General features: G+C 40.2%; 1 protein-coding gene and 1 long non-coding RNA gene across 3 annotated transcripts in view; one reads left to right on the forward strand and one right to left on the reverse strand.

Moving 5' to 3' along the window:
- The window catches only part of LOC122871840 (vasorin-like), a 33,717-nt gene extending 24,188 nt beyond the window's left edge, over positions 1-9,529 (reverse strand). The window contains exons 1-2 of one of the 2 annotated variants that reach the window (XM_044187299.1): positions 9,260-9,529; positions 8,312-8,328 (exon numbers count right to left, since the gene is read on the reverse strand). The gene's annotated coding sequence lies outside the window, so the exon portion shown is untranslated. The remainder of the gene's footprint in view (positions 1-8,311; positions 8,329-9,259) is intronic. The other variant, XM_044187290.1, reaches the window with a different exon arrangement.
- Positions 1-15,120, forward strand: part of LOC122871857 — a 116,712-nt gene that overhangs the window by 90,292 nt on the left and 11,300 nt on the right. The window lies entirely within an intron of this gene.

Consider the following 15,120-nt stretch of genomic DNA (forward strand, 5'->3'; position numbering starts at 1 on the left):
ATCTGTTCCAATGAGAGTAACACTCTGGTGTGTTTTGGCCTCGTCAGAGGTACAGAGCAGCATTTCTGCAGCTGACTGCTTGTCTTGGACCTGTATTGGTCTGTCTGTGTTTATGCAGTGTCTTGGTGTAGCTAGCAGCCATCGCTAATGCACTGGAAGATTACACATAACAGACACAAAGAAATCAAAAAACTCTGTCTATAAAACTTTAACTTTTAAGAGCCCAGCAGGTATCAGAGTACAAATCTTTGATTTAGATAATTAATCATTTGTACCCTCTAATTACTTAAAGTGTTACTTAAATTAAGAATTGGTGCACACAAACACAACAGAAACAATGATCCTGTTAAAATGTTGTACTGTACTGTACGTCAAAGGCAACCCAACATTGTGTTTGGCAGCCAATACCTGAAGATGTTTCTCAGGTCAAAATCAAATTAAAACTGTAGGCCTCATTAAACCCAAACGGCCCATTTATATATTGTCCATAACCTTTAGTTTCACTGTTTATTTTGCTTTGCATAATAGACAGCAGCATGTGTGCAGCTAGCTGCTTGTTAGAAACGAGCAGACAACGAGCATGAAACAATATAGCAACAAATGCAGCGTCCAATGTAGCATTAAAACTGTATAGTAGAAAGAGCGTGTTGTGGAATTCACTCTTCTCCCCGCCATTGTGCATTAAAAGCTGCTGCAGTATAACTTTTGATCCTCTTGCCATCTCTTTGAAGTGGCTTTCGGTTCTCATCTGTGAACAAGATGTCCAAATTAAAAATACCACAGGCTCGCCCACAGCCACAGTTTTCTACACTGGGTTCAGTGGGCAGAGGATGTGTGCTGAGTCAAGTGCAAAGCAATTCAGACTAATGCTTCATCTGAGACAGCACTAACTGAAACAGAGGGTTGGTTAGAAAGCTGGAGGGACTGTTAATAAATTGTAATGACCATTTTTTTTTCCACCTGATAAATCTGATTTGCACTTTTTACCCTAATGCTAAGAACATGACCACACGCGGTTTGTCTAATTTCTAAAAAGCTCAAGAGTTCTTCACTGTGCAAATATGCCATGTGTGAATGATGCGCAAATAATCTGTGCGACTCAAAGTAACAAATTTAAAGGTGTTCATACTGAACATTTACAACCGTTTGAAGTTGACAGAAGTTTTTTGTGGACGTTATTTGCTTGGTGTAATGCTTTCCGCATATTTTAATATTTGAGTTGCTGTGTTACAGAAAACCAACCATTGCAATGTCACCCACAAACAATAAAAGACATAGCTTTGCCCTGCCTCTGCCTTTTTCACTGCAGCACCAGACAAAGCTGTTTAATTTACAGAAACACTCTCACTTCCACGAATACATATAATATTATGTGACAAAAAAAGTTATTGATTATAGATATTTTTTTGGCACTAAATCTCTACCTGCATTAATAATGATGATCTCTGACATTTAGAGCCACACTGACTGTTGCAATCGTGACCTTAACTTGCTCTCATCATGATAAACAAGTGAGCAACAGTTGAAAATCTTGCACAAGCCCCAACGTGCTGGTTTGATTTGCTTGTCTTTCTGTGGTGGTCCAAGCATCATCAGACGGTCGACTCCGGGGCCAAATGGAAACATGGTGAACCACAGATCATATTTGCTTGTGTGGTACTCGCTCAGTAGGGAAGATTCCTTCTTATTTGGGTAATCTGGATTGTAAGTTTGACTCTGATTCAACACTCTCTGTACGGCTCCCTCTCTTTGCCTGTGTTTCTTGTCGCAGTCTGTGGGTTGACTGGTCCCCACTTTGACTCCTGACCTCTTAATCCCCTGCCAGCTGCAGCAAGGCCTCCAAGGAGGACTCTGTGATTGTCTTCATGAATGTGTGAATGTGTGTGTGACAGAGAGAAGAGAAACTGTCTATGCAAGAATCAATGTAAGAGAGTATTCGGTATATACCTGTATTCTTTGTTAAAATCACAAATGTCTAGCAGTTGTTGACATATCGAATCATGAATGTGTGTGTGTGTATCTTTGCATGTGTGTGGATTGATGAGTGTGCATGTCTCTGATCTTTTCAGCAGCAGTGTAGCTATAGGACTATATGAAGGACTGTGTCATTTAAATAGACTGTATTACAACATAGCAATATACACTTGAGGCTATTACATACACAAATATGTCTGACTTGGGGCCAAACGTCAGTCCAAAATTTCCGATTAAATTTGTTGAGGAACAAGCGTGGTGCCACACCTGCAGTCAAGACTGTGATTCAGCTGACGTAACAGTAACTTTTGTTGATATACTTGTACTGTAGCATGACTCATTTTAGTTACACATCTTGTCTCATCAAGCAATCAATATAACACTCTGCAATCTATAATTTAGTTTAAATTCATCGTCTGACATTTGAAAGACAGGAATCCTCAAATTAAACACTCAACAGCCATGCCTGTGGTGATGCTGTCTCAGCAGCCTCAATTTCCTGGGAAACCAACTAGAGTCTTTAATTTCAATAACCTCATCCTCCTTTATGACCTTCCATTGCTACTCTGCCAAATAGTACTAGACTATAAATAAAATTTATAAAATATTCATTATCTGAATCCAATACAATAAAACAGAAAACCAACCAATCAGCCCACAGTTCAGTCCAGAAACACAAAAATGTAAGTATCAACCACTGATGTATTTCTAAAAATGTTATCTTTACATATATCATAAAGTCACACCAGCATTTAAAATGGCAAAATTTTGTGGCAAAATCAATTCATTCCAGTTGGACATTAGTGGAATCAGTCACGGGAGCAAAGTAAATCAGCACAGTTTTTTCGTGTTGAACTCAGCTTTGATGTACATGCAAATTTGCGCCATTGACCAATAGCGAGCCATGTCAAGACAGTGCAACCTTTGAGGGAACACGGAATCCAAAATGGAGGATGCTAGCTGTTTTGTAACCATCCACGTTTATTTAACCTCTGACTGACTAGCACTACCATGTTCCCAGCTGGGCTTGCTAGAATGTTAGCGGTTAGCTCGCCAACTACAGCAGTTTATCAACTAGCCCTGCAAGTAAGTACCAAGCTTCTACAACCACATTTTTGGATGCGGATGAATTTCACTGTACCACTTTCTAGTGTGACCAGGCCTTGGTAGAGGTAAATGTGACAATTTATCATGACACTCAATACTATAGAAATTCTCTGACATGCTGATAGTCTCCTGCCAGGTGCCCACATTCTTTCCATAGTTATGCTCAGTCTGATACATTTTGCTTGTTTTCTATGTTCACTGTCACAACTTTTATCCAGTCTCTCTTTTTTTTTATAGTTACTCCCAAATCTTTTTTTTCTTCTTTCAAGGCGACTGCCAAACCAATCATACCATCCCTCTCTAGATTGATTTGCTGATTGAAGTCAAAAGATGTCTAGACATCTAGGTCCATATAGGTTTTTCAATGTTTACATTACATAAAACTGTTCAACAGCATTTTAATTGCTATATTTCTATGTGAAGCAGGTCCTAACTGCATGTTGAAATGTAGTTTAATGCTTTTCAATTATCAGTTATATGAAAAAAAATCACTTTTCAAACAAATTTAGCTCAGTTTTAACACACAGACCATGACATCTTTTGATGGATTTGTTTTAATTAGCATTTTAATCAATTATCTTGTTCATCACTTTTAGTTTATCTGCATTAACATCACTACAAAATACAATTTCAAGAGTTAAAATGACAAACAGGCAAACACAGACTTGTTGCTGCACAAAAGCAGGGTTTGCATGTCAACTGTACAACAAAAGGAGAGGAAAAGGGAACATGATACTATATGTGCACCTGAATGCAGACACACATAAGCATGAAACATATTCCCCTAAACTTACACCTGAGGCTGAATAATCTTTCACACGTCTTGACACTTACGATGTGCTACACACGAGTGTGGACTTCGTGCACGGCAGTTACCTTCTGTTTGTCAAACGCCTTCTCTCTTCACCTGTTGTGCTTTTGAGTTGTTCAGAACATCGTAGATCCAGACCTCGACCCTTTGAAGTGCTTTGTGAGGCCCTGCAGCCCCCAAGCCACTGTCTACTTCCAGCCTGTTTGTGTGTGTGTGTGTGTGTGTGTGTGTGTGTGTGTGTGTGTGGGTGGGTGGGTGTGTGTGTGTAGGGGAATGAGGGCTGATGAATGGGGATGAAAGAGTGTGTGTGTGTGTGTGTGTATAGCCAGACTATGTGCCCTCAGGGAAAAAAAGGAGAGAGGGGCTCAGAAAAAGGGGGCTGGAAGGTGGGGTTCCCCTAATCTACCACACCACCAGACACCTCTCCTCGCCCTCAGGTGGTGGTATGGCTGCTGGAGGGGAAGGGATGTGTTATCTTAAAGACTTAGACTGATTAGGTGTCAAGTCAGAATATAAAAGCTTTCTGTATATACAGCCCCTGCCCCTCTGAGTTCTCACACAGCAAGAAAAATATGTGTAATACTGGGTTTACAAGTTTGTTAAATTAATTCATTTTCAGATTATGAATTCTCTGGCTGACTTGCTGTTTTATTCAGGGACAATTTTAATGGTAAAATGGGTTGCATATTAAGATCTTCAACACAAAAAAGGCAGATAGTTTCCAAATAATTAAATAAAAAATGAGGTCTGATAAGATAAATTAATTAATCGTGTCAGACTTAATGCAAAAAGCATTATTTATGCAAAATGAGAGCCAAGGGTTTTTTGTTTTGTTTTTGCACAATGTGTAAAATGTCTACATTGCGAAAACTGAGTTATGACATTTTCATTCAAAGGGTAACATAGATAACTGGCTACATTAGCTAACAGTCCTGTCGTGACTCCAGGCTGACTCGGCTATCACAGAGTGAATCTAGTGGTCACATCTAGAGGGGCAAACAGGAAAAAAAGACTCTGCACACTGATATGAACGCTCAGTTTTAGTTTGTTAACAAGTAATTAAGCCGTGGGAGGCGACTGAACAGCACGCAGATTCTATTTCCTTTGGTCTGTCCCTGCTTTGCAGCCAGGTAGCTAACGTTAGTTAGCCAGCTGCCTGTAGATATCAGGCTGATGTGAAGAGGCACAAACAGAGCAGATTAATTAGTTTGCTGACTTTTGTGCTGTCTTTGTGCTAAAACGTATTATTAAACTGGATGTCAGTGTTCTACTTAGTTGAAGCGTCTGGTACTGACTGAGTCTATAGGTGTATGGCATAACCTGCATTTTTTGAATGTGCATTTTAATGACAGCCATGCAAGTTGTGCAGGTCTTTATTATTCTTGCACAACTGTCTAGCACATTAGAATTTAAAAAGTATAACATTTCAATCATGTTTATTCGTCGTTTGATCGTCATCGTTTCCCCCCCCCCTACATAAACGATTACAATTGTAAATCCAACATACCACAAGGTCTAAATATATATTTGTGTACTTTTTATAACACTTCTTTTAAAAAAGGACATGAACTGAGGGACAAACTGATATCAGGTTATCAAATCATCATAATCCTGGTATTTCTGCATTGGGTAATCTGACCACAGACCTGCCATCGGAGGCATCTTTCTGTCCTGGTGCCTCCTGGTACCACAGTGGAATGTTACGAGTCTATATGCTTCACGCTCTTTACCTTCCTACTGAACCACCGTGTTTATACAACACACTGTGAGGATGAGGGGGGGAGGTAGTTAGAGACACGCTTCACGGGTTAGTAAAGGAGTAGCAACCCCTAAACCTTCCCTGGGGGTGGATGGGTGGAGGCGGGGGTCGAGTTCTAGGAAAGTAGGAGGTTCCCCTCTGGTGAGCATGTTAAGTCTCAGCCTGTTGTAGGTTTGAGTCTAGAATTCCTCTGGTGTCAAGGAACCTTGTAAAGATGTAATGCGAGTCTTTTTATGCCGCTGAAAACAGAAACCAAATTTAGCAATATCCCAGAATTAACTGCCATAATTTAAATTATAGTATATTGAGCAAGTTCATGTTAAAGTTGAATTAGGCAAGATTTGATGTTAATATATTTGAGGCTGCAATAGAGGCGCATCCGTTACCAAAAACTTAAACTATAAGCTTTGTTGTTCTGATAAAACAAGCAAATCAAAGACGTCCTCTTGGGGTCTCTGGAATTGTTAGCATTTTTTTTTTCATCAAGAGATTGATTATAGTTGCACTTCTAGACACTTCCAAGTTAGTTGATACTGGCTAATTTGGAAAAATGCATTTGCCAAATGCTTGAGCAAAAATGGAGTAACCAGGGAAACAAACCATCATCAGCATACATAATCAAAACAGCTTGTTACTGTAAATCGTTTCATTATGGTTGCAGAGTTCCAGGTAGGCCTGTTCATGTGGGGGGGTCAGCCCTGAGCAGCATAATGACTGAACTGAGCAGAATGATTTATCAGCTGTCAGAGGCTTGATGCTGGATGTCCGCTCCATCTGCGTGGTCCCCACTTCCTTAAACGCCCCCAAATGAGCTGACAAGCAGCTCGGCCCACACCGCCTATACATCTGCACAACGGCAAGAGGAGGGAAAGATCAAGATCTCTTCCACCTGTTTTTATGTGCAGTTTGAAGGAAATCATTTTAACATTGGCATTGGATGTTTAAAAACATTGTCATTGAATGTAATCCAGGGTTTTGCAGAATCGTCCAATATCAATGTTGTGTCTGGTGATGGGGTTGGGATTTGAGTGAGAATGAGTGTGACACTCTGTTCCACATAAAATAGAAATCAGGAGAAAATATTAGGCTAACAGCTGAAAACCAAGATGGAAAACAGATCGAACAGAAACCAGAACAAGACAGTAGAAGGGTGAGGCTGGAAACGAGCCTCTCTGCAGTGGTAAAAATGTCACATCTGCACATGTAAAACACAGTGGATGTGGAGAACAGGAAAGGAATGACAGAATGGCAAACACGGTCAAGACAACAACAGCATGGAGACAGTTTTTTTGCGTCTGAAAGCCAAGAAAAACTTTGCCGTCAGTGCATCAGTGCTTTAACAGTAGTGAAAGTTTAAAATAGCAACATCTTCCAGGAAGCAGGACTTCAGTTACAAGTGTCAGAAAATAAGAACAGCCAGTTGTGTCACTGATTTTATTTCCCTATAAAAATCTACCCAACCAGTGGTACAGTGACCGAAATCTGACCCGAAGGGAGGGTTCGTGTGTGTGCGCGTGTGTGTAACATCAGAGCACCACAGGGCACACTTAAGACGAGGGGCTTTAAATTGGTGTGGCTTAAATCTCATCTACACACACACACAAACACACACACGCGCGCACACTATCCAATCCACGACTCCATCCTCTTCACCTTGTACCTCTTCACTTCCTTCATGGGGTTATTAACTCCCTGACTAGGGAGCTTTCCTTCAGGTTTACCCCTATTTAATTGTCATGGTGGCATGACCCGAACACTTATAAACTGACCCTCCCTTGGGATTAGTCCAAGCTGAAGGAGGGAGGGGGGGTGGGTTAAGCCTTCACCTCGAGGTACTCACTGCAGCATCTCACAAAAACCTTAATTAAATTGCTGAGACACCAAGTCAGGAATGTTTGCTTTGCTCTACCGTACGTACTTCAGTCCATCCCTCTTACTCCACCTTTCTTTGCTTTTCCCATACTCATACTCCACGCTGGGTTTGTTTTTCTGCCTGCTCACCAACCAATATTGATTTGGAGAGCTCTTATTGTACCCAAACTCCTCATGGATCCCACAGACAGTGAAGGCAGCAGGTTGCAATGTATAGGAAAGACAGCATGGTCAGCATACCACAGTCTAGATTTCTTAGATTTCTCTGAACAGCTCAGCCATGCATTACAAACTCTCCCTAACACATTGCTCATGCAGTACCAATGTATACCCTGATGTGCAGGTTTATATAAAGTCTAGATGTGAATAAAGATCATTAAGGTCTGTTTTTATCTTTTCTAAATGTGATCTGAAAGATGATTTTATCATATATTCATTATTATACTGTAACTGCACAGTTCATTTGATTTGCTGGAAGCGGCAATGGTTTGGCATTTCATTCTTGATTAAAAACTTAAATAGTCAATGATCACGATATTACTAATCAACAGACATTTCATTGTCTAATAATTTCAGCACCAATCACAGCCAATTTACAGACTTTAAGACAGAATCAAATAGTTGGGCTGGCTGCAACTAATTATTATTTTCATTGTCGATTAATTTGATGATTATGTTCTTAATCAATTAATACAACATGTCAGAAAACAGTAAAAAAAAGCCCATTTCCCAGAGCCAAGGTGACATTTTCATATAATATAAAACTGAAAAAAGCAACAAATACTCACATTTAAGAAGCTGGAACCTGAAAAAGTTTGACATTTCTGCTTTAAAAATAATGACTGTTGAATGATCCATTAGCAAAATAGTTGTCAGGTGATTTTCTGTCAATCGGCTAATCGATTAATTGACTAATTGTTTGAGCTCTATAGAATAGAATAAAGTAGAGTTGAACATTATTGTTCACCCACAATAAATAACATCTAGTGCACAAATAAAACACCTGAGTAAAAACATTTGTGCAAACCTAAACACAGAGCAGAGGTAACACTATTCAAACACCAGGAACCGTATTAAACCCACAGACAGCCTTTATGTCCCAATGGGAACATATTGATTTGTCTCTGGGATCACCAGCCAATCATATAGATTAAAGTCTCCCATAACAAACAGCCAGGGGTGAGAGAAACCATGGAGGGGGCAGATAATGACCTCTAATCCGATACATTCGACACAAACACGGTCTGAAGCAACGACAACGATAAGAGCTAATCCTGTTTCCGCGTATCTCTGCAGGAGACACTCCTCTCAGTGTCTCTCCTGTCCGCGCGTCCCTCTGAGCGCGTCTGGACGGCAGATCCTGACCCGAGACACTGACCCGTGCGCCGGGAGAGGAATGCGAGGCTAGACGCTGACAGAGTTACCGGCCACAAGGGAAGCTTTCACGTGTGAAGAAGTTGGGTAAAGGCAGTAAAAGAAGCTGAGGCTGGATCAATTATCAGAGCCTCTCAGACTGATTAACTCTGGTTTGAATCGATAACACAGCATCTAAAAGACTTCAAACACGAGGAGAGTTTCTCTACATGTAAAGGTTGTAAAATCTCAATTGAGGAGCATGTGGAGTTATTGTTCTATTCAGTCATTCGCAGTGTGCACAAAAATCCACTTTTGCATATTAATGCAAGTTTAAACATCACAGTCAAAGTTAGTACGAGAGGAGCGCAGGGTGAATTTACCTTGGTAATCCAACGTCCGCGGGAATGCGCTCGAGCAGCTTCTACCCAAAGTTTTTATCCACTTTGTCGGCGTGTCTCTCTACATGCAAAGCCCAGAAGTGTTTCTTGTAACGCAGCAGAGTTAGCGTCCACACGAAGTTCAGACGAAAAGGTGCACCAGTGCAGCGCACTCGTTCCGTCTGTCAGGGTTGGAGACCCAGGTCTGCCAGCGTTCTGGGGCGCACAGACTTTTCAACAATAGCGCTCATTGAAGTAAAGGAGGCGAGCACTTAAACAAGCTGGGGAAGTGGGAGGTACCGTGTGAGGCCGGAGCGCGCGTCGTGCGCGTCGCCGAAGCAGACTGCACCTGCAAAACAGATTCACAGCAGGAAAAATGGTTTATTCTCCACTTCAGAGATGTGAAAGATACACCTTTGAAAGATAAATGCAACAGATAAATGCAACTTACAACTTTATCTTACTTAATTTAATCAAGACTAATATTGCTATTACTACTACTGTTTATGTTGGAATCTTTCCATGTCCCTTCATTTTTGTGTCTCTGTATGACTCATTCTAAAGCTTTGATTTGAATTGATACAAGGATTCAGTGTTGTGTTCAAGGACACTTGAGGAGTGTTCACATCTGCATTATGGAGCAGTTTTTGAAAGCTGCATGAATTGATGTTTTGGCTACTTGAGTGCAGTGCAACAAACTGTAAACACAACACCGACATATTATCACCTTATAAAGTTGATATGGTGTACTTTTTAGCAAATAGCATCTACACATCCAACAGACACAGACTGACATTAGCATTTATTAGGGCCTGAGCAGCGACCGCTGCGAGGACCCTATTGAAACTGAAGGAATTATTATTATTTTTCTCCCAAATGAATCACATTTTTGAGGGGCTGAAGGTGCTCGAAAATTCACAAAACTTTGCACAAAATTCAGAAGTGGCGAAAATTGACATCTGATATGGTTCTTGCGCATGGGTGTGGTAAAATGGCTCACTAGTGCCCCCTACAGTAATGTAACCCAACAGGAAGTCGGCCATTTTGAATTAAATGGTAATTTTTTTACGATTTACAGGCTCCATACTTTAACAAGCTCCTCCCAGAGATTAATCAGATCGGCTTCAGATTTTCACAGTGCAATCTAAAGACCTTCACGATGAAAAGTTGTGCTAAGTGTGAGCTTTTGTTGAAGGGTGTGTCCGTGGCGGGGCGTCGAATTTTGATGTTTCGCGAAGAAACAGGAAGTTGCTGTAACTTCAGTGTACATATTTAAATCTGCTCCAAACTTCACATGTATGATAAGAGTCCCGCCCTGAAGACATCCACATGCCAGTATTCATTCATAGTCATAGCGCCACCTACTGGCAACAGTAAATGACATATTTTATACTTTAACGTATTCCTCCTAGCTGATTGACCACATCCATCTCAAATTTTGGCAGAAAAGCCTTGAGACGATGATGATGCTTTATTGCGAAACTTGTGAGTTTTCGCTTAGCGGCGTGTCCGTGGCATGCCGTTGAATGTCGATGTTTTGCCATAACACAGTTGCTGTAACTTGAGTGTCAATGGTCAAATCTGTCCCAAACTTCAAACGTTTGATAACAGTCCCACCCTGAAGACATCTACAAGCCAATATTCAATCATAGTAATAGCGCCACCTACTGGCAACAGGAAATGACACGTTTTATACTTTGATGTACGCAGGTTGACCAGATCCACTTCAAATTTGGGCAGAAAAGCCTCAAGAGCTTGATGATCCTTCATTGTGAAGCTTTTCAGTTTTCATCAAACGCCGTTCCAATGCATTATTTGCCATGAAACAGGAGGTTGTTATAACTTGAATGTACATTGTCCAGTCTTCACATGTTTGAAAAGAGTCCCGGTCTGAGGACATCTGCATGCCATTAAGGAGTCATAGTCGTTGCACCACCTACTGGCAACAGGAAGTAGGCCATGTGTGACAATCATCATTTGATTTATGTGAAATTTTCATGGTGTGGTCCACACTTGATACACTAGAACATGACATAAATATAATTAGGGGGTGTTGTCTAGCACCACATAGTGGACACAGGAAGTGACATTTAACTCCTTCTAGCGGTGTTCAAAATGCATGAATGCTATCCACTAACTCCTGCGAGAAATATCTGACTAGCTGCCAAATGCTCCACTATGTTCACTAGCTAGTCGCTAACTTTGTCTTAATGATGTTTAGTGCTGGACAGGTAGGTACAGTGGGTTTATAAGAGCTTTTTTGCTGCAAACTGCTGCCTGTTAAGGGCCATAAAAATAACACAATGAGATGAAAGACACTAAAAAGCTACATAGATCTGAGGGGAACTGCAAAGTTGAGTGGTAATTCTCTGTGGGTTTGTCGCTTCAAGTTAAATATTTCACATTACATGTAGTCATTTGATCTATTGTGAATATAAGAACATTGATCAGAGCAGATTTAAGTTTGATTTGTTTTGCCAGGTGAGAACGCTGCAATTCAAACTCAAGTAGTACCAGATAAATGATGCCTGAAAATGCAGGCACATTTTGTTTCCCTCGAAGCTCAGTGTAGAGAGATATGTTAGAAGTGAGAATGTAATCCCTAATCAACTACAGGAAATGACCTTATAACACAGGGGTTTATAGGTATAAGGAGACGGATGTTGAGGTCTGAAAGCCAGCCGTGCCATTACACTTAGAAATGTGAGCAGACAAAAATGAAGCTTCATTTTTCTTCCTTCCTAACCAATATGAACACCAAAGAAGGCCAATTACAACAAATAACAGACATCTGTCATGTTTAGCTTAAGTAACAAGGAAATGAGTCCATTTTGTTTCCACTCCTGCTACTACAGCCAAAATTTCCAAATGAATGACGAACAAATTTTCACTGATTAAAAGTAAGAAAATTGTTCTGTAGATCTGATCCTACATTAACACTTTTAGTAACTGTTAACAACAAAGAAGTAAATCTGTTGACAAGTAATGTAGCAATAACTATTTCTTTTTATTTCTCATCACTTTAGTGTTATGATACAGTACTGAAAAGCCACAGGTTCAAAAGTCTGTGTTTCCTGTTGAAGCGAGCATGAGACTGAACCTGCTTACTCATTGTTAGTTGTTCTAAAATGACTCAAATCCCCAAAACATACACGAGTGAATGTGTTAAACAGTTTTAACAAGCCATACCCAATCAACATTCATGATGAAACTTAAAGAGGAAGTCCCGCATGCAAGTCCTTTTCACCAGCTTTGCTGTTTTTCCATGCCAACTGAGTCACGAAAGTTCACCCACCCATTACATTTCTTTTTATTTACAGTTCAGTGTATAAGTTTGCGTTTCCATTTTAAGCCTGTGTATTTATACACAGTCTTGGGAAAGTTACTGCAGGTGCAACACTAACCAAATATTTTCGCCTATCACCTAAGCTGTAAATGAGCTGTGGACAGAGACACTAAATTCAACTGCGGGGCTGTTCAGGAACACACTGAAACCTGAAACTCTCATCATTTTCACCAGCCCACAGCCTGGCAAAATGCGTTTAACAGCATCACTGACAGTGAAGCATATCCACGGCTGTCATTCACACCCATACACTAACACAGTTAGACAGACATTAATAATCCACTAATGGAGCAAAAAAAAAAAAAGACACATGCATGGAAATATACAGTAAAATACATACACAGTACATATTTGTGCAGCAATATCACCCAATACACAGATGCCTACACACACATAAACACTGTGAGACATCTGAGAGTCTAAAATAAGATGGTCAGTCAGACAAGTCACAACATGCATGAGCACTGTCCAGATGAAATCCTGTTTCCATCTACATGACTCACACACAATAAAAACTCAAAGGAATGGGCTCACAGTTAGCCAAAGGTGATGTGTCTAATGTAGTAAAAAAAAGGCTTTAAGTACTTTGTCAACTGTTTTAACAAAACATTAAACTGGACATGAACCCAGAAGTACCAAGAACAAAGCCAATTCTTTTTCTCTACATTTTGTCTGGATTACAGCATCAGAAATCAATTCAGCAAACCAAGTCAGTTATAACAATATTATCACAGTGCATTTGATAGCGACAAGTCTGGGTTGAAAGCAGTTTGAGAATTTGATTTACTGTGTTTGGATTTTTTTTTTTTTTTGCTGTACTTCTTTTTTTCTCACCTTTATTTATTCAGGGGGAGTGTCACTGTTAGACATTCACACCTGGAAGCTGTCCAGTACAACCACAGTCTGATCTGCTGGCCACTGAGCAGCACTACTGGATGCTGGACTGGTGGCAATGAGGAAGGGGCAGTAAGGAATGCTTTTCACTTTCCCTACCATTTTGTATTTCTCTCAGCACCCCCAACTCTGACTGACTTCCAGCATCCCTGGTGGTGGCAATGAGGAAAAGTGCTGCTTTTCACTTTCCCCACCCAGATTTATCCTGCCGGTCTGGGGGATTGGACTGACGACCTTTAACCCATCAAAGCAGCAGGAGCTCACTTCTCTTAGCTTCTCTAACCTTCTCTAACCTTTAGGCCACCACTGCCTACACCACTTATTTTCTTAATTTTCACAGACGTGTTCCAAACACATTCATAATTTCCATTGAAGCTGACCTTTAATGATTGCCTGTGGTAAAAAAAAGTGCTCACTACTTTGGAAAAAAAAAATGTACATGTTGCCACTGGTACTTGCCTTTCCCTGTATACCCATCCACATCATCATCATATCCATTGTAAAAAAAGAGAAGAAAATATGTGACATAATAATAATAATAATAATAATAATAATAATAATAATACACTTTATTTATAGAGCACTTTTCAAAACAAAGTACAAAGTGCTTTACAGAAAGATAAATAAAATACCACAGTGAATGATGAAATACATGAAAGACAAAAACAAAATAAGAGAAAATAACAAAAAATAAAATAAAACGACTAGATAAAATCAGCTATGCTTTCCGATAAAAATGCGTTTCGAGAAGAGACTTAAAAGAAGACTCAGACAACCTAATTTCTTCCTATACACTCAGTTGCCAGTTTATTCGGTTCAACTAGCTAAAACTAATGCAGTTGAATACAACAGTCCTGCAATAAATCTTCAAGACCTCTCTAAAAACTGAACATTATAACCTTCATGACAGGTGGGATTTATAGCAGGACTGTTGTATTAGACTGCATTAGCTTTAGCTAGGTGTGCCTAATAAACTGGCAACTGAGTGTACATTTGTCAGTGCCATATAAAATGACCCAAAGGACCATTCCAAAAACAACTCATATCAGCATTTTCTGATATGCCTCCTCTATGGTTAAGGTCTGGTTATGGGTAACTGAAGACGGATTTATGGTAGACGGTAAGGGTTAACGGGAGTCCTGCCGTGGATACCTACGAGAAGGTCTGCCTTGTTTCATTACCGAAAATGAGACTATTCGTACAGTCGCATGTTTACATGAGCAGAGGGTTTACACTGGAGATGTCTTGCTATATGTGTGTTACTGAAAAAGAGAAGATAACTGACTAAAAGTGGAATCTGGTGGAACTCTAGATGCAGTAACAAAATCAGATATAGCGTTAAGGGACATTAATATTTGATCATTTAACCTTCATTCTTAATCTACAGTGTGTGGCGACTATCAGTGACCCCAACTCTCTGAACAAGGCCAGCTGGGCTCTGGGTCAGTCCCATTAAAGAGCTGCTTTGTGTTATGTGTGTTTGTGTGCCTGCATGTGTGTGTTTGCGTGGGTGTACTTGCAAGGTTGAGATGAGGACCAGATTTTGACAGGAGTGCGAGAAAACAAACACAACAACCCTGATCCTCCAGGCTCATGTTTGATCTGCTGCTTTACAATGAAACAC

Source organism: Siniperca chuatsi, linkage group LG3, assembly GCF_020085105.1.
Source record: "Siniperca chuatsi isolate FFG_IHB_CAS linkage group LG3, ASM2008510v1, whole genome shotgun sequence".
In the NCBI taxonomy this organism is placed as follows: domain Eukaryota; kingdom Metazoa; phylum Chordata; class Actinopteri; order Centrarchiformes; family Sinipercidae; genus Siniperca; species Siniperca chuatsi.